At 39.7% G+C, this 23460-nt stretch overlaps 1 long non-coding RNA gene across 1 annotated transcript; it reads right to left on the bottom strand.

The window, feature by feature from the left end:
* Positions 1–9683: 9683 nt before the first annotated feature.
* Positions 9684–12799, bottom strand: LOC104007701 (uncharacterized). Its single transcript, XR_001720309.4, has 2 exons — positions 11716–12799; positions 9684–10055 (listed from the first exon to the last, which is right to left on the bottom strand). It is a non-coding gene; the product is annotated as an uncharacterized LOC104007701 (long non-coding RNA).
* Between the last annotated feature and the right edge of the window lie 10661 nt (positions 12800–23460).

Here is a 23460-nt window from a genome sequence, read left to right as displayed (position 1 = left end):
GAGACTGTCTTAAAAAAAAAAAGAAAGAAAAGAAAAAGGATATGTGTGTGTTCTACAATCTGTCCCATATTACCCTTCAAGCCTGCCTCCTACTCCAAAGATTGTCTTTTATCTACAGAATGTAACATACTGTCATTTTTTCCTGCGCCTTTGCACTCAGGATTAGCATGCTTATTTGATTCTACTCCTGAACTCTTACTAAGCCTTCTACACTTAGCTTGTATCATTTCTTCTACTTAGATTTTCTTTATGGTCCAAGTTCAACATCCTCCCCATTTGGGGCCTCCCAAATGGATTCACCTGCCATAATAGGTATCCTATTTACTGTTGATATCCCTCTTCTCCTAGACCTTTACTCCCTTAAAGGCAGGACTATGTCTTATTGATCTTTCTTCCCAAAACCTAATTAAAAGTGGAGGGCAGTTAGCTGATATTCATTGGGTGTATATAGTAGGTTCCCTAGCAGGGAAGAATTCCTGAGTGGATTGGATGTTACCCAAATGTTACACAAGACAGAGATGGTCCCTGCTGGAGAGGCTCCAAGAACTGAAAACAAGACTCAGACAAGAAGACTGTGTTCCTGTAATTAGAAGTTCCCTCCAGAAACTGTGTGATACTCTGTCTATTCTGAGAATTGGCAGGGAAGTGCAGTGAGATCCAACAGTCATGGGTCACTTAGGTTGTACATGGAATTCATTATTGTGATGGAGAAATTGGGCATAGAGGGAATAGTTATGCTGGATTCCCAAGGCTCATTTAAAAAATGGCCGATTTTACTCAATGCTGAGAGAAATTTTACTCAATGCATTTTACTCAATGCTGAGAGAAAGTACGCTCTTCCCTTTGGGCCTGGCCTCTAGGGTACACATTCTTTTTTTTCAAAACCACAACACCCAGTGAATAATTGCTATTTCTTCACTAATGAGCCTAGTGACCAAGTCTCGCTGAACATTCAGCATTTTCACTCAGGGATGTAAATTGCCCTTACTACACACCCAAAGTCCTGCATGGAAGCACTGCAAGGGGGAAAGGAAGGGATTTCAGGAAGCCAAATGGAAGACTGTGAGCCCCTCTGTCATGAGCTCTGAGCCCAACAGAACTACTGGTTGATGCAGGCATGAAAGGGGTCAAGAGGTGAAACGAGGGCTGAATGTCACAGTAAGAAATTGATAGTGGTCCCAGTTTCCAGCTGGTAAGTTGACTGTTTGCATCTATCTCTTTCTATGCAGAAAATAAATGACTATCCCCCAGTGTTGCTGGGAAGACTGGTGAAGCTATGTGAAAAGAGCTCCAATCCACCATCTTCTTGGATGAGGTGGAGAAAAATTATCACCAATGTTAGGTCAAAATAACTGTCAAGGTCCAAGGCTGGAACTTGTGTCTCTAGGAAGCAAATTGATTGATTTAGATTCTTGAGGAGTAGCTAGATCAGGTTAACAATCAGTTTTTAGGCTTGGCATGGTGGCTCACGCCGGTAATCCCAGCACTTTGGGAGGCCAAGGTGGGCGGATCACTTAAGGCCAGGAGTTCGAGACCAGCCTGGCCAACATGGCAAAACCCTGTCTCTACTAAACATACAAAAAAATTAGCTGGGCGTGATGGCGCGTGCCTGTAATCTCAGCTACTCCGGAGGCTGAGGCAGGAGAATTGCTTGAGCCCAGGAGGCAGAGGTTGCAGTGAGCTGGGATAATGCTACTGCACTCCAGCCTGGGTGACAGAGCAGGACTCTGTCTCAAAATAATAATAATTAATAATAATAATAATCAGCTTTTATTCTGAACTCAGAAAAGTAGCAGTGGGCTAGTTAAAGACAAATCAAGGAACTCATGTTGCTTAAATGGAAGGATTTTCTTGGGCAAAAGATTAAGATCTTGGAGGCCAAACCAGATAGAAGTGAGTGGACTGGAAGAAAATGCAGATCCAACTGCCTTTAAAAACAAAAATAACCATCAAGTTTTGACAAGCATTTTTCAAATCTTGCAACCTGAAAACCAGATATAGTGAGAGAAACAGGGTCTCATGGAGCAAACAGAAATTGCTCTTGTCATGACAGAAAGAAATGCTTGGGTGATTCCTCAGTAAGGATTCCCAGCCCTCGTCTGTTTTAGGAGAAACTGAAATATACAGGAAAGCTGCCTCTTGAAAATTTCTGTGATGATTTTGTCTCCTAAAAAGCTAAAGTGACCAAAAATGAGTATATGCTGTACACTGTACAAATTTAATGGGTCAATCCCATCTGTCTATACTCCTATTCAACTTTACTCTTCCTCACAGCATTTATTCTTGCCAGTATTTACTTTTCTTCCTAGTGTTTATATATTTGCTTGTACTCTGGCTCCAAAGTTTAACGTCAAGAATCCTATGAATGTGATCTGTTTTGTGTACTGCTGCATTGCCAAAGCCTATGAATACCTGGACGAGAAAGTCATCAGTTAATTCCCAGTATTTATGGGAATGTAGTATGACACCGGTGGCATTTTAATGTAGCTGTTAAAAGTCGTTGTTTCGTAAGTGATGGAAGCAAATGGGTTATCCATTCTGACGAGGTCTCTAAGTACAACATACTCTGCAACCACACTGAGAACAACTCTTAGACCTTCTCAAGAAACACAATACCCTCACACTCACAGTTTCAAAGGGACTAGGGATCTCTGGTCTAGAAAACCCAAATCCATGCTTAGACACACACTTAACAGTCCCCCAAGGGTTTTTATAAAGAAGAAAGCACAATACATAAATATTTTGGAAGTAAACTGCCTAACTACAAACCCTTGGCCTCTCTACTCCAAACTCCAAACCTAGGTCCCAGGACACAAATATTAAGAATGTGTTCACTCAGGATGTTCACTCATGGATGTGTTCACTCAGGTGAGGAATGATGCCCACAATGGCCAATATGCACAGAATAAGAACGTAAGGCCAGGTGCGGTGGTTCACACCTGTAATCCCAGCACTTGAGGCCAAAGTGGTAGGATCACTTGAGGTCAGGAGTTAGAGACCAGCCTGGCCAACATGGTGAAACACTGTCTCTACTAAAAATACAAAAATTAGCTTGGTATGGTGGTGCACACTTGTAATCCCAACTACTTTGGAGGCTGAGGCAGGAGAATCTCTTGAACCCAGGAAGTGGAAGTTGCAGTGAGCTGAGATCATGCCATTGCACTCCAGCCTAGGCAACAGAGCCAGACCCTGTCTCCAAAAAACAAACAAACAAACAAACAAACAAACAAACGTAAAACCACTTAGCTAAGGAAGCTCGAAAATGAAAATGTGAAAATGGGAGAGGGCAGAAGGCTATTGGAGAGGGAGTCTGAGGCCCTCAGAAGAACCAATCATATAAGGAAGAACATTAAGGAATAAATCTGTCCTTAAAGTCAAAGTCAGAGTCCACCACTTGCAGGCTCCCACCCTGGAGACACACTACATCTTGTTTGTGCTGAACCGCAGCAGCTGTCTCTCCACATGTCAGAAAGAGGGCTGAACAGACCATGTGAGGACATGGACACCATCTCCAGCAACACAGGGGTCCAGGGTCTTCAAAGCCATGAGGTCCCCAACGGCCATCCAGGCTCAATCTCAGTCTCTCTGTCATGGAGCTTGGATTCCTATGCAATTGGGTTCTGCTTGCAGCAGAAGGTGGTTTGAAGGCAACCTTTTTTTTTGAGACGGAGTCTTGCTCTGTTGCCCAGACTGGAGTGCAGTGGCGCTATCTCCGCTCACTGCAAGCTCCGCCTCCTGGGTTCATGCCATTCTCCTGCCTCAGCCTCCCAAGTAGCTGGGACTACAGGCGCCTGCCACCACGCCCGGCGAATTTTTTGTATTTTTAGTAGAGACGGGATTTCACCATGTTAGCCAGGATGGTCTTGATCTGCTGACCTTGTGATCCGCCTGCCTTGGCCTCTCAAAGTGCTGGGATTATAAGCGTGAGCCACCTGCCCAGCTGAAGACAACCTTTTTAATGACACCAGACCCACTTGTCATGACGTCATGGCTGCCAATGGGTACCTGAGACATCTTCTTTTGTGAGATTTCCTTGTTCCTTAGACAGGGTTCTTGGCAGAATAACGGGAGGTAGAGGGGAGGGCATGTGTGAGGGTGTCAGTTACTGCATCTTGAAGAAATCAGGCTTGGGGATGGGAGCAGAAAAACATATTGCCTTTTGTAGTCGTTACACAAGGCTGTGCACAGCAAAGCTTATTACCACTATACCTATCTCTCCCTTCACTCCTCCCTGGGTGGCCAGGGCAGGCCAGGAGGCAGTGTGTTATTGGCTTAGGGGACTGCCACATTCAGAGCAAATCCAAGCTACACTGGGGGGAAGCACCTGTTTTCCTAAGGACCTCAGACATCTAAATTTTAAGGAGTCACTAAATGGATTCGACAGATGAAAAGGACAGAAGAGCTAGTGAACTTTAAGATATGTCAGTAGAAGTCATACAAACTGGAAAACAAACACATCAGAAGAATGAAACAGGAATCTCAAGAGTCCTGTGGCACAACTGGAGTCCCAAAAAGAGAAAATGAGGAAGAAAACAATTTATGAAAATTCATGAGAATTGAAAGCAGGAACTCAAACAGACACTTGCAAACTAATGTCCATATTGTAGGGGCAACAAAATTTCACCTACATCATCTTAGGATCCTAGCTGGGCCCAAGAATTAAACTGACATATGATTAGGTTAACAAGATAAAAGCATATACATTTATGTGTTGTTTGTCACTGGCTGCCCTTTAGATAATTATCTTGAGTTTTCAACAGTTTGACAAACAACACATTACATACAGGGGGTATTGTTAAGAATAATGCTAACTTTTAGTCAGAAACAATGGGGGCCAGAAGACAAAGATATGACCTCTTTAAAGCATATCCAGGCTGGTTGCGGTGGCTCATCGCTGTAACCCCAGCACTTTGGGAGTCCGAGGCAGGCAGATCATCTGGGGTCAGGAGTTTGAGACCAGCCTGGCTAACCTGGTGAAATCTCGTCTCTACTAAAAATACAAACATTAGCTGGGTGTGGTGGTGCATGCCTGTAATCCTAGCTACTCAGGTGGCTGAGGCACAAGAATCATTTGAACCTGGGAGGTGGAGGTTGCAGTGAACCAAGATCATGCCACGGCACTCCAGCCTGTGTGACAGAGACTCTGTCTCAAAAAATAAAATAAAATAAAATAAAATAAAATAAAATAAAATAAAATAAAATAAAATAAATAAAAAAGCATATCCAGCCAAAGTATTTTCAAAAACTAAGGTGAGGAGACTTCCAGGTAACTAAAAACAATGGCCACTGAGTGGTAAGCAACCTCCCCAAATCTCCTCTTAAATGCTATGAAGTAACTCCACAATGAATCTTCTACAAAAAACTATACCTTCAACACTGCCTTTAAGACAGAGAGAATGCCAAAATTGCAAAATAACTATGAGTAAAATGAGATAAAGCATGAAATCTCAGCACCACGGTTCCACACATGCCCATCCCAAGGCTCTGTGAGGTAAACTGCAAGAAAGAGGGAGAGCTGGTGGGGGGCCTGAGACAGAGCTGGAGCAAGACCCTCTAACTGATCTACCCTTAATTTGAAAATGCAAAAAAACAAAACAAAAAAACCCTCGCCAATCATAGGAGAACTGAGGAAACGGACTTAAAACTATGTGTCATTTATAGGCCGGAGCAACTGTGTGTCTCACACTGCTAATAAAGACATGCCCAAGACTTTATAAAGAGGCTTAATGGACTTACAGTTCCGTATGGCTTGGGAGGCCTCACAATCACGGTGGAAGGTGAATGAGGAGTAAAGTTATGTTTTACATGGCAGCAGGTGAATGAGGAGCAAAGTTACGTCTTACATGGTGGCAGGCAGGAGAGTTTGTGCAAGGGAACTCCCCTTTTCAAACCATCAGATTTCGTTAGACTGACTTACTTATCACAAGAACAGCACAGGAAAGACCCGCCCCCATGATTCAATTACCTCCCACTGGGTCTCTCCCACAACACATGGGAGTTGTGAGAGCTCAATTCAAGATGAGACTTGGGTGGGGACACAGCCAAACCGTATCAAAGAGTCTTCTAAACACAAGGCTTCTGGAAGACAGAAACGAAGGGAGAGGGATCCTTTGGCAATTGGGTGGTGAAGGAAAAATAAAATTTTACAGTCTTCCAAGACAAACACCAAATTGAAAGACTCATAACCACTCTCCTACCTTTCTTGAGTTTTCCCTCCAGGAACCCAACTAGGTTCTTACTGTGAAGATTGACCTGGGGGAGGAAAGAGTATTTCTGATTTATACCCAGAACATTCTGTTCTTGATAAGGTCTGCCCTCAAGGGAAACGATGTTGCCAGAGACTAAACTACTGGGGTTTTAACAAAACCTAACTGACCTAGGGGAAGAGAAATATCCAATTCAGGCTCACTAAAGACTGAGACTTACTCCTGGTATTATAGACACTTCACTCTCTGCACTGTAACCACCACATCAGCAGGGCTCCCGTATAGTAATAGGACTACAGTTAGAAGCATTGCAAGCCTTAGCTCCTATTTCAAGTCTCTAGGAAAACTGAAAGACAACAGAAGGAATAAGAGTAAAGACACTAGAGGAAATTTTAGCCTCTGACACCATCACTACAGCAAGCAGTAAACAGAGGCTAACTTCTAGCCAGAACAACCACAGTGAAGGCCTTTTTTACTGCTGTTCCTACCACCGAATGCACCATGCCCGGCTTTCAATAACAAGCTACGAGGCACATTAAAAGGCAAGGAAACACATAAGTCTAAGCCAACAGAGAAAGCATTAGAACTAGCCTCAGATATGGCAGAGATTGTGCAATCATCAGATTGGGAGTTTAAAATAACTATGGTTAATATACTAAGGGTTCTAACGGAAAAAGTGGACAACTCGCAAGAACAGATGGGTAATCTAAGTGTGGTAGGAGACAGGCAGGGCTTATTTCCTAGTCTAGACAGAATGAAATAAAGAAAGTGGCAGAACCAGCAAATGGTGCTGAAGGATACTCCAGGTGCGCTCACTGCTTATCAGCGTAAGACACTTACACCAGCGCCATGACAATTTACGACTGCCATGGCAAACCCAGAAGTTACCACTCCTTTTCTAGAGCTATCTGAATAGCCCATCCCTTAATTTGCATGTAATTAAAAGTGGGTATAAATACTGTTATCCAATAGCCCAAATGCTGCTACTCTGGGCACACTGCCTATGAGTAACCCCTGCTCACAAGGGGCAGCTATTCCGCTGTGCCCTGCTGTTTCAATAAACCCAATTTCTTTTACTACTGCTGGCTCTTGAATTCTTTCCTGAGCAAAGCCGAGAACCACCTGGGCTAATCCCCAGTTTGGGGGCTTATCTGCCCTGCATTATCAGCAGAAAAATGGAAACTCAAAGAATCAGAAGGAAATATTAGAAATCAAAGCCACCATAAGAGAAATGGAAGAATGCCTTTGATAGGCTAATCATCTGAACATGGCCAAAGAATCAGTGAACGTGAAGAGACATGCCACAGAGTAGGAGAAAATATCTACAAAACATATATCCACCCAGTGGGCTCACACGTACATAAATCAATAAGACAAGGAAGGCAACGTGAGTATCTTCTTGTCTAACTGCACAAAATAGTTTGTCAGAATATAAACTGTAGAAAACTGGCAGTATCCACTGAAAATGAACAAATGCGTATCATATGACCCAGCAATTTCTGTCCAAGGTATGCACCAAGATAAGTACACACACCATGCACAACCAGAAATATTAAAATGTGCTCATAGCAGTATTAATCACAATAACCCCAAACTGCAAAGTTCAATGGTCATGAATATAAGATGCTTAAATGAATTGTGGAATATTCAAACAAAGGAATAGAATAAAATGTACTAGTTAGAGATACAGGAAACAATACTAATCATTTCACAAAAATATTGGAAAAATTAAGATGGACAAAAGAACAAAAGAAAGAATGCATACTGTCTGGCTGCATTTGCACAGGGCTCAAAACAAAAAGTCAAACCATACTGTCAGAGTTGGAATACTGGTTACCTACAGAGTAGAGAAGAGTGTGTAATTTGGAGGAAAAAAGAGGAGTTATCTGGAATACTGGTAATATTCTTTCTTGACCCGGTGGTTAGGTGGAAGTGTTCGTGTGATAACTGGTTTGTTCACTTACGAATTAAGCACATTTCTATATGTATGTTACATTTCAATAAAACCTGTTTTCAAAAACACAGACACACACGGTATTATTACACGACCACTGTAGAAATGACTTTGGCATTATACTGATAAGATGAACATGCAGAGACCTTACAACCCAGCAACCTCGCACTCCTGGAAAAACGTACTAGTGCTCCGGAAGGCATGTACACCTTACAGCACCACTGTTCGTAATTGGGAAAAATGGGAAAAACCGACTGTTCATTAGCAGTACAAAGCATAATAGTGGGATAACGATAAAATTATCACTGTCTGGAAGTTAAAATGAAACTCCGACTATATTCATCAATGTGACTCTCAAACCACTCCTCCTACTACTTAATCTGGCTGCCATTACATTTCACTTGAATTCTCCAATGACCTTCTAACTGGTTTCTGTTCATATCTCATCCCTCTTTAGCTTATCAACCCAGAAGCCACTGTGATCCTTTTGAAAACTGAAATTGGATAGTTGTCATTCTTCTGTTCAAGATCTAGTTAACCAGCTAGATGCCCTTCTGAACAGTCTGTGATACAGCTTTGACATCATCATCCTCTTACGATGCCCAAGCTTGCCTCACTCCACCACACCAACACCTCTGCTGTTGCACGGCTTCCCCAAGCACAATTCTTCTTCATGGCCTTTGATCTGCCAAGGGTGCTCTTCCTGAGATTAAGGGCACATGCTTGCAGTTCCCTGACATCTCTGTTTAAATGCAAGGCTTTCCCTACCCACCCTATAGCTTCCTTCAACCTACATGCTCCCTCCATAGTTGTTTCCATTGCATTTACCACCACATGATACACAATATGTTTACTGGTTTGTTTATCAGGTGCCCCAGCCCCAAGCACCACCAGGGCAAAAATATGGAATCTCTGCATAGACCCTGGACACCACAGAGCAGTGTCTGTGCTGGGCATAAAGGAGGTATAAGCTCCGGAGCCAGACACCAGGGTTCAAAGGCAAACACTGCTACCAGCTAACAGGCTAACCTCAGACAAGTAAATCTCAGCTTTCATGCCTCAGATTCCCCATATGCAAAACAGAGATGCTGACCGTACCTGTCTCCCTGCGCTTTTGTGAAAACCAATATACCATGATCAATAAGTCAAGAAAATATAAAGATATATCAAAGACCTGAAATACAATGTCAAAGATTGGTTTAAACAAATGAAAAAACCTATATCCTACAATTAAAAGTATACGTGTTGTGCCCACACATTTAGGTACTAGTTATAAAACTCATCAATGACCAGGTGTATGGGCTCCAGGCAGCATCCAGCTGGGTGTAGAGCCCCCCTCCCACCAATAAATAAATTAAATAGAAAAGCCGGGTGTGGTGGCACATGCCTGTATTCTCAGCTATTTAGGAGGCTGAGGCAGGAAGACTGTTTGAGCCCAGGAGTTTGAGTCTGGCCTAGGCAACATAGTGAGATCCCCATCTCAAAATACACAAATTTAAAAGAAAAACTATGAAATAGCCATAGCAGCTTAAACCCATAATCAGTTTTATTTTTTCTCATGTGATAGGACGTCTGGAAGTAACAAGTCCAGGGCTGGTGCAGACACTCAAAGAAACCACAGGGTAGGCCAGGGTAGCTGTGGGCTTTCTGCAGTCACTTCCTTAGACTGTGGCTTTCATCCGCATGGTCATAAGGTGGATCTTCCAATACTAGGTACCGAATCTCCTTGCAAGGTGAGAAGTAGGGGGTAAAGCAAAGAGCAAAACATACAGGGAAGAATTCAGGTTTAAGAATGACCCCTGTTCAAGAACTTTCTCAGAAGCCCATGCAGCGAATCTGCTGATTTGTCACTGGCCAGGGTTGTGGGACATGGATGGTCCTAGTTGCAAGAAAACCTGTAAGAGATTTTTAAAAAATAGCACACTTTACTAATCTGACAGAACCTGGATTTTCTTGATATGGGAAGAAGATGAGAGTGGACACCGGGGAAGCCACTAGAAGTATCTGCCACTCTTGGCTGGATAGCAGGCTGCAAACATACCACCACTTGATGGAGACATCATGCTCTGGTCACAATGCGTGTAAATTAGGTGCCAGTAACAAACCAGTACTGAGAAATACCCACATGTCACATGGATCTAAATACGTGATTGGTCAAGTAGGTTGTCCAAAAGGCAATTAGGACGTTATCAAGGATGAAGCTATAGTAAAAATACTATATATAAACCTTTTGTGATGAGGCTTTAGGGTTATTTAGAGGAGTGTAACCTTAAAAATAAAGATGAAAAATTTATGAGCGGGGGTCTGTTTTCATGATGAGAGAATAAGTGCAATCCCGTATTCACACGAATATCCTGTTGGGGTTCTCCCCCAGGGAGAATATTCACATGCACAAGTGAGGGGACCATGGCTGGAATCATTTCCACATAGGAATTATCAGCACTGATTGTATTTTAAAGGTTTTGTAAAAGAAATTTCTCCTAGTGTAACTGCTCAGAAGATTCAGAAAACTGAGGAATTGTTGCAGGAAATAATTGAGGAATGACTGCATGATTATTTTCAACCTCAGCAACAGTGACGTTTGGGGGCACATAACTCTTTGTTGTGGGGGGCTCCTGTGCACTGGAGGGTACTCAGCAGCATCCCTGATGTCTTCCTACTACAAGTCAGGAGCATCTTCTCCCAGTTCTAACACCAAAAATGTCTCCAGACATTGCCAAATGACACCTGGACAGAAAAATCACGGCCTGGCTGAGGACCCCTGCTGTAGACAAAGGGTCAGCCAAGTTTCTCTGGAAAGGGACAGATGACAGGAAGTATTTCAGACTTCGTTGGCCATATATGTTCTCTATCATACTTTCTTCCTCTTTAAAGATGAACCAACTATTGTTAGCTTGCAAACCATGCCACAGCCAGCCAGCCATGGTTTGCGGACCTCTTCATGACCTTCCCACATTCCCTATTTCACTGATTTCTCTCTTTAGTGTGATTTCTGTCATGAGGAATCGAGTGAGACCAGGAAGGGTTTCCCCAGCCACTGCATTTACAGAGATTCTCCCTAGTGTGCTTATTATTACTCATGGGCCCAGGGGCTAGAAGTAGTGCTGAAGTCATTTTGACATTAAATGCCAAGCTGGGGTTTCTCGCCTTAAGTCCTTCTGTGTTTGTTAAGAGCTGAATGTACCCTGAAGGCTTCTGCATGCTACAGATGTACATTTTCACCTTCTCTCACCCAGCGTGAGTTCTCACAAATCTCCTATGGGATGAGAACACCTCGTCTTCCCACAGTTTTTACAGGAATTGGACTTTTCCCAAGTTACTTGGATTCTTTTGCATCCAGTAAGGTGCGGGCTCACAGAGGCTTTCTCCTACACCCATGAGATCTGTTTCTGGTCTGAGTAATCCTGTTTCTTTAAAGCAGGCGTGCTCACTGGAGCCTTTTCCACACGGACGACTCAAAGAGCTTCTCTGCCCGGTTAGTTTTCACGTGGCTCCTGAAGGAATAATGTTCGCTGAAGGCTTTCCCGTAGACAAGGCATTCATAGGGCTACTCACCAGTGTGGATCCTTCTGTGCACGTTCAGGTTGGAGCTGATGCTGAAGGCTTTCCCACAGTGATCGCATTCCTACGGTTTCTCCCTCATGTGGCTTTGCATGTGCTTCTCCAGCGTTGACTGGTTCCTGAAGGCTTTGTCACACTGCCTACTCTCAACGCGTTTCTTTACAAGGTGAATGCTCGTGTGCCTCCGCCGGGATAAATAATCACTGAAGACTTTCCTGCAGATGGCGCAGTCGTTAACTCTTGTGTGTGTATCTTCCTGTGTGCAGTGAGGCTTGAGCTCCCGCTGGAGGCTTTCCCGCAGAGACCGCACCCGTACAGTTTCTGTCCTGCGTGAGAGTTCATGTGAGTCTTAAGGATGGACTGGTTTCGGAAGGTTTTCCTACACTGCCGACATTCCACGGGTTTCTTGACTATGTGAAGTCTCACGTGTTTCCTCCGGGGACACGATAGCTCTTCTCCGCCATGCGGTTCTTCTTGCGCAAATTAAAGTTCGACGTCCAGCGGAAGGTTTTGCCGCACTGCGTGCATGCGTAGGGCTTCTCCGCCGTGTGATTCCTCACCTGCTTGTTGAGGTGGAGGGGTGCCGGAAAACTTTCCCACAGTCGTGACACTTACAGGGCCTCTCTCCAGTGTGCGTTCTTTTGTGTGCAATGAGGTGGCAGCTCCGGCCGTATGCCTTCCTGCACTGATCACACTTGTAAGGGCTCTCACCAGTGTGAAGTCTCGTGGATTTTCAGGGCTGAGAGGGTCCAGAATGCATTTCCACACTGACTGCAGTCAAAGGGCTTCTCTTTGAGGTGAGTTCTTGCATGGCTCCTAAGGGTTGAAGGGTCGTTGAAGGCTTTTCCGCGGTCGCTGCACTCATAACCCTTCACCCTGGTGTGTATTCTCCTAACCATTCATGAGAAATCCGCCCCCACAATCCAATCACCTCCTACCAGGCCCCACCTCCAACATTGGGAATTACGTTTCCATATGAGATTTGCGTGGGGATACACATCCAAACTATATCAGAGGTTCTGAAAGAGCTGGTGGCCCTGAATACAAATGCAAAAGATTTCGGCATCTAAGTGACTCTGGCAGGATGTGGAACAGGGAGTCCAGAACAGCTATAGGATCTATGAACTCAGAGACGTTCTGCCCCGTTTCTATGTGATACATGAAACAAAACCAGGATGATCAGAATGCTGTCACCATGGATAAGTTAGAACAGATAGGTTAATTTTTTCAGAGCTGTTAAGGCTGCTTAATTTCTCTTTTAATTTTCTTTACAGCATGGCAAAAGCAGTTCTATTTTTCTATTCCTACAAATCTTACTCTATTCTTATTGGGATCTGTTTTTCTTCTCACCAGGGCCAGGACTGGGATGAGGCAACCCAGGCTGCTAAATAAGTGTGCAGTATTTAAGGAGGCACTTCCAGTGCCAGTCGGACAAGCACAGGGCTGGCTCAGAGTGTGTGGCATCTGACACTGCACTCACAAACCTCACCCTCGACCCAGCCCTGTTCCTCAGTTTTAGATCTTCCTCCTCCATCAAGTTTGTGGTGCAAAACAAATTTTGCTCCAAACTGTTCCATTATGAGCTCTCTTGTGACCATAATTCTCCCAATATTTGATTTTATCCCCATATTCAACTTAATCACAGTGTCCCAGGATATTCAGAATTTGCAGATGTAAATATTACAGAGAGAATAATTCTTTTGTTACTTTTACTGACTGGTATTTCTGTCCTTACTAGGACTATTTCTACCACTTTTATTCACGTAAATATAGGCCGGGCACGGTGGCTCATGCCTGTAATCCCAGCACTTCCGGGGCTGAGGCGGGAAGATCATTTGAGGTCAGGAGTTCAAGACCAGCCTGGACAACATGGTAAAACCTTGTCTCTACTAAAAATACAAAACAATTAGCCAAGCGTGGTGGTGCATGCCTGTAGTCCCACCTATTTGGGAGGCTGAGGTGGGAGGATCACTTGAACCTGAGAGGTGGAGGTTGCAGTGAGCCGAGATCATGCCACTGCACTTCCAGCCTGGGTGACAGAATGAGACCCTGTCTCAGACACCCCCAAATATATATATTAAATTATATATATAAAATATATAAATTAAATTATATATATAAAATATATAAATTAAATTATATATATAAAATATATAAATTAAATTATATATATAAAATATATAAATTAAATTATATATAAATATATAAATTAAATTATATATAAAATATACAAATTAAATTATATATAAAATATATAAATTAATTTATATATGAAATATATTAAATTATATATAAAATATATAAATTAAATTATATATGAAATATATAAATTAAATTATATATATAAAATATATAAATTAAATTATATATATAAAATATATAAATTAAATTATATATAAAATATATAAATTAAATTATATATATAAAATATAAATTAAATTATATATATAAAATATATAAATTAAATTATATATAAAATATAAATTAAATTATATATATAAAATATATAAATTAAATTATATATATAAAATATAAATTAAATTATATATATAAAATATATAAATTAAATTATATATAAATATATAAATTAAATTATATTTATAAAATATATAAATTAAATTATATATATAAAATATATAAATTAAACTATATATATAAAATATATAAATTAAACTATATATATAAAATATATAAATTAAATTATATATAAAATATATAAATTAAATTATATATAAAATATATAAATTAATTTATATATAAAATATATAAATTAAATTATATATATAAAATATATAAATTAAATTATATATAAAATATATAAATTAAATTATATATATAAAATATATAAATTAAATTATATATATATATAAAATATATAAATTAAATTATATATATAAAATATATAAATAAATATATAAATTTAAAATTTACGATTTCTAAAGGACAATTACAATTGCTAAAATAAAAGCAAAATGGAAACCCACAACAAAAGCCCTAAGTAACTAGCTTTTAGATTACACACAGCCAAAAAAAAAAGAAAAGAAAAGAATTTGTTTCTTAAATACAGTCTGCTGCATAAATGTCCCCTGGAGCACTTTAAGTAATTCTGATACCCAGATCATATCGGAATTCAATTAAGTAAGACTCTTTGGGGTGGGCTGATGAATTAGTACTTTAACAAACCCTACATGAAATTTTTATGAAGGCTGAAGTTTAAAAGCTACTTGTAGCAATAAATGCAAGGCAAGCAGAAAAAGTTGAGAAAGATAAATACAGCTAAGAACCATGGGGGGGGGGGGAGCAGAAGATAAAGAACTGAACCATTTCTAACTGGAGTTACCTATGAGAGACAGAGAAGGAACACAGGCAATTACTGCAAAATATAGTGGCTGTAGATTTTTCATTTCAGGAGGAAAATATAAACAGATTGAAGAGATAAAAAGAAATCTTAGGCACAAAGAACCAGAGAATACCAATGGTAAAAAGAGTATCTTAGCAGCAACCAGAGGAAAAAAGACAGGTTACCTTTTAAGCAATAGTTCTCAAACTTTAAGTTACATCAAAGTCACCTGGAGGTCTTGTTAAACCACACTGTAAATATCTCTCTATTAAGAAACAAACCAATCCCGGGCACAGTGGCTCACACCTGTAATCCCAGCATGTTGGGGGGCCAAGGTGGGTGGATCACTTGCACGCAGGAGTCCGAGACCAGACTGGGCAACATAGCAAGACCCTGTTTCAAAACAAACAAAACAAAACAAAAATCTCACATTTCTAGGCCCCATCCCCAGGTTTCTGATTCAGAAGATCTGGGGTGTGGGGTCAAAGAGTATGTATTTCTAACAAGTTCTCAGGTGATGCTGATGCTGCTGGTCAGGAGACCACACCCCAAGAACCACTGCTTTAAAGAAACAAACGTTAGACCAACATCTGACTTCTCATTAGCAACGGTGGAAGCCAGAAGATAGTGGAACATCTTCATAGTTCTGAAATAAAATATAAAATCTTATAACCACCAAAAATGTCCATGAGAAAGAGGGAAAAACTGTATCTTTGGGCTTGCAACCCACAGAAAAGAGACATTATCAAAGATGTACTTCAGGGAGAAAGAAGTAATCCTTTGATTACTTAACCAAAGCAAAGAGTGTAAGAATTACATCAGAGTGTAAGCATCAAGTAAAGCACTCAAAATGGCAAATGTGAAAGTATAATGAAACAAGAAATGACGGTATGCAACAATAATAAAAATTTCTTCTGATATTTAAAAAAAGACGGAACTAAATATGTGCAACTATGATATATCAATAAAAAAAACCCAAAAATGCATGATGAGAAGATCATGTAAATCAGGAGACTAACATATATCCAAATCTAGATTTAATGAACAAGCATCTGTAAGAATTGTTTAGAACAACCACCGAAATAATAGAGTAAATAAATTCAAAATGTACAGAAAATAAAAAAGGAAAATGACAAAAATATGCAAACGAAGCTAGAGAAAAGAAAAAATAGAAGACAAATGTAACATTCAAATATATTAATACAGAAGATGTTAATGGAATAAATGCTTTAACTAAAATATAAATATTCACAGAATAGATCAATCCAATTTTGTGTTATGTACAGGAGACATCTAAAATAGAATACAGTAAGAATGGAAATAAAAGGATATATAAGGTAAGTAGAAAGAAAAGAAAGCTGCTTCGAATGTTAGTATCAAACAATAGATTAAGGCAAAAAGGCTCATAGAGAAAAATAAAGTATTACATAATAAAAAGATCAAGAAAGAGGTGTGTGTATGTATAAAACATAGCCTCAAAAAAATGAAAAAAAAATAAAAATAAAGGGACAGAACTCTAAGGAGAAATGATGAAGCCACCACCAGAGCTCCCACAAATACAGTTCAAGCAGACAATTCAATAACTACATGCAGATTGAACATGATGAAACAGCATTTCCTAACTATAAAATCCAACCACACATGGGGCCATGTTTGTCCTAGAAAATGCTTGACCACAGAGCAATGAAGTTAGCAAACAATGACCAAAAGATAACCAGAAAAAAAGTCATAGAAATGAAAATTAAAAGAAAAAAGTCTAAATCCGCATGCCAAAGAAGCCATGATATTTGATATTTAGACTTAAAATACAGTAAAGTATGATACTGCAATTCTTTGCAAAAGTAATTTTTTTCTTTTAAAGCCAGTTTTATTGAAAGATAAGGAATCTCTTTACAGCAGGGGGCAGCAAACGATTGCTTTTGAACTATGTATAGGGCAAATGAAAATTGTAGAGGTAGCTTTTCTGTTTAATTGTAATTAATAAGCCCCCAAATAAGACAATGGAAATCTTCCTTGGTCTTTTCTTTATTCTTTTAGAATAAAATTACTTTCAAGCTAAAAGTAAAACTTAAAAGTATTGCTTTAAAATATTAAATTTACAAAAAGAATATGTAATATCATCTTGACCTGAATCTTGATATAAATGTCAGCATCACTTTTTTTTAGTCTTGCCATGTTGGCCAGGCTGGTCTCAAACTCCTGGCCTGAAGTGATCCGCCTGCCTTGGCCTCTCAATGTGCTGGGATTACAGGTGTGAGCCACTGCACTCAGTGAGGACTTTATATTTGACAAATAACTTTCCACCTCTTTTTCTCAATTAACGAATGTAAAAAGAAGCCCTACTCATAACACATTTGAGGTACCAAGGAAAGTTCTATGCATGGGGAAATAGTATATATTTAATATATGGCCAAACATTTTATATGTAATACAAATATTACATAATATAATATAATATAAATACATAATATTTGTATTACATATAATATTTGTACATTTTATATGTAATATAACATTTTATGTGTATAATAATTATATATTTATATTATAACATTTTATATGTACAATACATATTACATAATATTTATATTACATATAATATTTGTACATTTATATATCTGCATAATATTTAATATTTATATGTTTTTCCCTTTTTTGGTCCTGACTGTAGTTGACCCCTGGGTCCCACTTCATTGACTCACATGCTTTGTAAAGACTCCTCTCAAACTTAAGTTCCTATGGAGCGTTGAAAAAAATATTAATTTTATTTTTTAACTTTTTTTTGAGACAGAGTCTCCCTCTGTTGCAGGGTGTGATTATATTTCACTGCAGCCTCAACCTCCTGGGCTCAAGTGATCCTCCCACCTCAGACTCCCAAGTCGCTGGGACTACAGTTGTGGGTCACCAAGCCTGGCTAATTTTTAATTTTTTTGTAGAGATGGGGTCTCACATCTCACTATGTTGCCCAGGCTGGTATTGACCTCCTGGGCTCAAGCGATCTTCTTGCCTCAGTCTCCCAAAGTGTGGGATTACAGGTGTGAACCACTGTGCCTGACCCCTCTGTGGAGTGTTTTTAACTCCCAACCCCACCTCACCCTACCAGCTGAGCCTTCTCAACAATATGATTGCTTCCTTTCCTGAACTGCTATGGAGTCAGGTTTGCATCTTTCTTTTAACTCTTAAAAAGTCTACATGATGTTAGTTTCAAGACTTTTGTGTGCTAACCTTCTTGACTAGATGTTAAGCTCTTGGAGTTGATTTCTCTTTCTATCCTCTGTGGTGCTCAGCACTGCGGGTAGCAGAGTTTCTATGTCTAGGCCTTCGCACTTGCTGCTCCCTTGGCCAGGAGTGTTGCCCCCACATACTGGCATGGCTAGTTTTTTCCCTTCATTGAGATCTTGACTCAAAAATCACCTTTTTGGCTGGGTTCAGTGGCTGACAGTTGTAATCCCAGCACTTTGGGAGGCTGAGATGTGTGTATCCCTTGAGACCAGCCTGGACAAGGTGGTGAAACCCCATCTCTATAAAAAATACAAAAATTAGCTAGGCATGGTGGCAGGAGCCTGTAGTTCTGTAGTCCCAGCTACTCGAGAAGCTGAGGCCAGGGGATCGCTTGAGCCCAGGAGGTTGAGGCTGCAGTGAGCCATGATTGCTCCACTGTACTCCAGCCTGGGTGACAAAGTGAGACCCTGTCTCAAAAAAAAAAAAAAAAAAAAAAATGGTGACCATTTCAGTGACTAAAATCATCCTGTGCCACAACATTTTGTAGCTCCTTTTTCTGCTTCATTACTATTTTTTCCTTAGCACATCATACATCTAGCATTCTATATTTTAAAAACTCATCTGGTTTATTTCCTGTCTAGATTGCAAGTTCCATGAGGATAGAGATTTTTGTCTATTGTGTTCACAACTGTATCCCTAGTGCTTAGCACACAGTAGGAGGCCTACAAATATTTAGTAAATAAAGGAATAAATAGATCACAGCATTAAATGAATACAGTAGAAATGAATCAGAGTATATAGGCATTGGATCTGAGCCTAGAACTAATGTCAAGGGAAATGAATGATTCCTTCCAACATGTGTAGAAAGGCACTAGCTAAATTAATTCACATTTACCTAGATCAGTTAAGTTTATGAAAAGCCAACTAATTGTCTTTTTTTTTTTTTTTAAATAAAGAGTGAGTGTATAAAGATTTCCAACTTATTTCCACAGACCAAAGGGTCTTTGTCTCCTGGATTGCCAGAGAAATGATTATGTTTCAAAGACATCTGTTCAGCTCATCATTTTTGTTTCCTCCTGTGGTTTATACAATTGAGCCCATTGGTACATATTTGTTTACATAATGTGGCATATGGTATTGGTCAGTTCTGGCCATAGAAGTGTCCTGAAGATTTGCAGTAGCACTAGGCCTCACAATGTGGTTTTTGTCATTGAAAATTTAGATTTCTGTGCTGGTAAACAACTGAGAACTAAGCCTGTTACAGGAATTTTGAATGGAAACATTTAGATTTCTCACTCTATTGCAAAATAGTGAGTTGCCTGAAGATCTAGTGAGCCTATACTAAAGAAGCAGTTCTCTCATTCATTGAAGGTAAACTTGGATCTGGGCAAATTTGGGTAACTTGATATGCCACGACGAGACTTGGAAAATACTGAGAGTTTTAGTAGGATTTGTAAAATAAAAATTAATTTCACCTTTCATTCATCTGAATGCAAATATTTCCCATAAAGCCTTGCCCTTGAAAAGTTTTGCAATTTTATTTTGGAGTAAAGAAAAAAATAAGAGAAATAGGAATACTCATAGGAACATTGTAGAGTTTTGCTTCTAGAGCAAGAAGGCTTTATCTTATTAAACTCTCATTTATTTAGTCGATTAATCTCAGCTTAAATTAGAATTCTTGGTTTTGTCAAATAAAAAACAAATCCGGGCTTACTAAGGAGACAGTTTATTCAAAAGGATTATTGCAAGGAGGGGAAGAGATTATTGCAGTAGGGAGAGGGGAACTGTTGCAATAAGGAGAATGCTGAGACCATAAAATCTTCTGGTATTTCAAGAATTAGGTTAAAAGGATGTTTTTGCTGCTCACTGCAATCTCTGCCTCAATAGATTCAATAGATTCTTCCATCTCAGCCTCCCAAGTAGCTGGGATTACAGGCACCTGGCACCATGCCTGGCTAATTTTTTGTATTTTTAGAGACGAGGTTTCACCACGTTGGCCAGGCTGGTCTCGAACTCCTGACCTCAGGTGATCTGTCTGCCTCAGCCTCCCAAAGTGCTGGGATTACAGGCATGAGCCACCATGCCCAGTCCTAGAAAGGGTGCTTTTAATAAGAGGAGTGAATGAGGCAAGAAAGAGCTGGTGTGAGGAAACGGAATGAAAGCAGTGTATAGGACCATGGAACAGGGAGCGTTTTATCCTGATCCAGCCTATTTTCCAGTAAATAGCCATAAATAGGGGTGAGACCCTGGCTTAGGCAGAGGGTGGGCTAAAGTTCAGGGACCTGGAGGAAGGATTAGTTTGGCCAACAATCATTTTGTTTCTATAGATCAATAGGGACAAGAAGTTCATTTATTGTAAGCTAATCATTTATAAGCCAAAAAAAGACACTTTGGAGGGTCTGTGTCTGATCTTGTCATGGGTGAAAAAGAGGTGTCCATAAGTCTTACCTATGCCCTGTAGAAAGGGTGGTTCTTTGCAGGAAACAATTTTATGGAACACAAAAAGGTGGAGGCATTAATCATTTAACCTTTGATGTCTTCTGGGAGGACAGGGGTCTGGTAAAATTCAACACTGTTAGCTTCTAAACCTAGAATGGATTCGAATAATACCCTGGCCTTGTTATCTCTTGTTTATAGAAGGACCACAATGAAAACAACTGGATAGCTTTACATTTTGACATTAAAAATTTCCTCTCCAGGGTGTTTCTGGAAAAAAAGGGGAACAAAGTCTTCCTTTCTTTTTTCACATGTGCAGAATGTGCAGGTTTGTTACATAGGTATACACGTGCCATGGTGGTTTGCTGCATCCATCAACTTGTCATCTACATTTCTCCTAATGCTATCCCTTCCCTAGCCCCCCACCCGCTGACAGGCCCCAGTGTATGATGTTCCCCGCTCTGTGTCCATGCGTTCTCATTGTTCAACACCCACTCATGAGTGAGAACATGCGGTGTTTGGTTTTCTGTTCCTGTGTTAGTTTGCTGAGATGGTTTCCAGCTTCATCTATGTCCCTGCAAAGGACATGAACTCATCCTTTTTTTATGGCTGCATAGTATTTCATGGTGTATATGTGCCACATTTTCTTAATCCAGTCTATCATTGATGGGCATTCGGGTTGGTTCCAAGTCTTCGCTATTGTGAATAGTGCCGCAATAAACATACGTGTGCATGTGTCTTTATAGTAGCATGATTTATAATCCTTTGGGTATATATCCAGTAATGGGATTGCTGGGTCAAATGGTATTCTGGTTCTAGATCCTTGAGGAATCGCCACACTGTCTTCCACAATGGTTGTACTAATTTACAGTAAAAGGGTGTTAAAAAGGAAAGGTTTGTTTAGAGCTTTATACTTGCAGATAAAGTGCATATTAGGAGATACATCATCTTTAGAACACTGATTAATTAAAATTATCATTTAGAAACTTTACCATAAAGCCAAGCACCCAGCCCATCTTAAGCTACTTGCTTTAAAAAAAAAAAAGTCTATTTCCTGATTGTCTAGGGAATTTCATTCCACAATGAGTGACAGTGTTATGGCAGAAAATTGCATAAAGATAGAAGGAATTAAAGATAAAAAGCTAGGTGTTTCCTTTTGTTGTGTGTGTTAAAAAAAGACCATAAAAACTTAAAATTTAGATTTCTTCTTTTCAGAAATATATCGTATTAGATACATTGACTTAATGATAACTGCCCATTTTGTTTTCTTTCTAAGCTATGTGTTCATATTAAATTCTGATTTTCCTCAAAATAGTTCAAAGAAAATGAGGAAAGTGTGTACGAGGAAAATGTATAATTCTATTGAGCTTCTGAAATTCCAAGCATATGCAAAAGAAATAGAAACAGAGTAGGGGTGTGGAAACTTTTGAGGACTCTTTTGTAGGTATGGCCACCTTACAGGGAAATTTATTCTTACTGGGCCCAATCCGTGAGGAAATCTGGTATCCAGATTGGGTTTTGTCTCTCACCAGTGGGGTGACCCCAACATCACCCAAATTTTCTTAGCTTGTTTCTTCATCTGTTAAATACAGAGTAGATGGCCTGCAAGGGTAGGCCTAGCTGTAAATGTTCACTGTATTATCCTAAAGCTAGAAATTCCTTGATTTATGAAGCAATTTAAAAAACCTCAGATCATCAGTAGTTTTCAGTTCAAAAAGATTTGCAGGAGATGCAGTTAGGGAGGAGAGTGGGAAAGGAGAGAACAGAAAGATATAAAGTAGATGGCACAGGAGGGAGATTTTCTCTGAAAAGAGGTAAGTGCTCAGAGAAAAAAATAGTTCTTGCTGGTGACACTGTCCCTAGCACCCTGCCTTCCTCCCTCCTTACTTGGTATCTTTGCAGGTTCAGTGCTTGTGCTAAGTAACTCCCCCTCTTCCTGTTTTTCTTCTCTTCCTTCTCTTCAGTCTGCAGAGTACTCAACCTCTCACTAGCCAGGCTCACTTTGCTTCACGTCTTAGCTGCACCTGTGACAACGCATCGCCTTTTCCCAGGGCCCCATGCATACAGTGTAGGAAATGCCTTCCCTTGCTATTTCCATTTCCAGACAGTAGATGTTGCTGGTTTACTGTCAAAAAAGCCTTCCTGATTGTCCATTTATAAATGTTCTGATGTCTCATATAACAAATTCGATGTTGAACTACCTGAGAGTTAGATGTGCTAGATTTTTACTTGTTTGTAATCACATCTTCTAGGCAGTAACTTCACAAATTTATGTAAAATTTGCAAATAGTCCCTCCACATTTTGGATATTTCTGTAGAAGAGTTATTTTCTGATTCTGATGGCAAGTGGTAGGGAAAACTAGCTCTCTGCCTTAGAGATCTTCATTAAATCGTGCCGTTCCCCATGAGTTGCCTTTTGGAGTTGTTGTTGTTGTTTTAAAATCTGTATAATTGACAATATCTTCCAGCTAAAATTCTGCAATTCTGGTTCCAACAATAGTTTTTAAAGAAACTTCAAATTGTATCACCCATTTGATTTTTTTGTCTTTGTATATTTCCCTTTCTTTTTAAGCCAGAAGACATCCTTTAGTCTTAAAGGATGCAGATGAGAATCAGTTTTCTGGAAACAGTTTGCCATTTTCTTTCTAATGCTGTGGCAATCAGCTAAACAGAGTGTTATAGAGCAGATGTATACATCTGCACAATAGATAAATAAAATGATATACCACCATTAGAAATAT

Source organism: Pan troglodytes, chromosome 7, assembly GCF_028858775.2.
Source record: "Pan troglodytes isolate AG18354 chromosome 7, NHGRI_mPanTro3-v2.0_pri, whole genome shotgun sequence".
Classification (NCBI taxonomy): domain Eukaryota; kingdom Metazoa; phylum Chordata; class Mammalia; order Primates; family Hominidae; genus Pan; species Pan troglodytes.
Note: the sequence above shows the minus strand (reverse complement) of the source record. Positions and strands in the feature narration are given on the sequence as shown.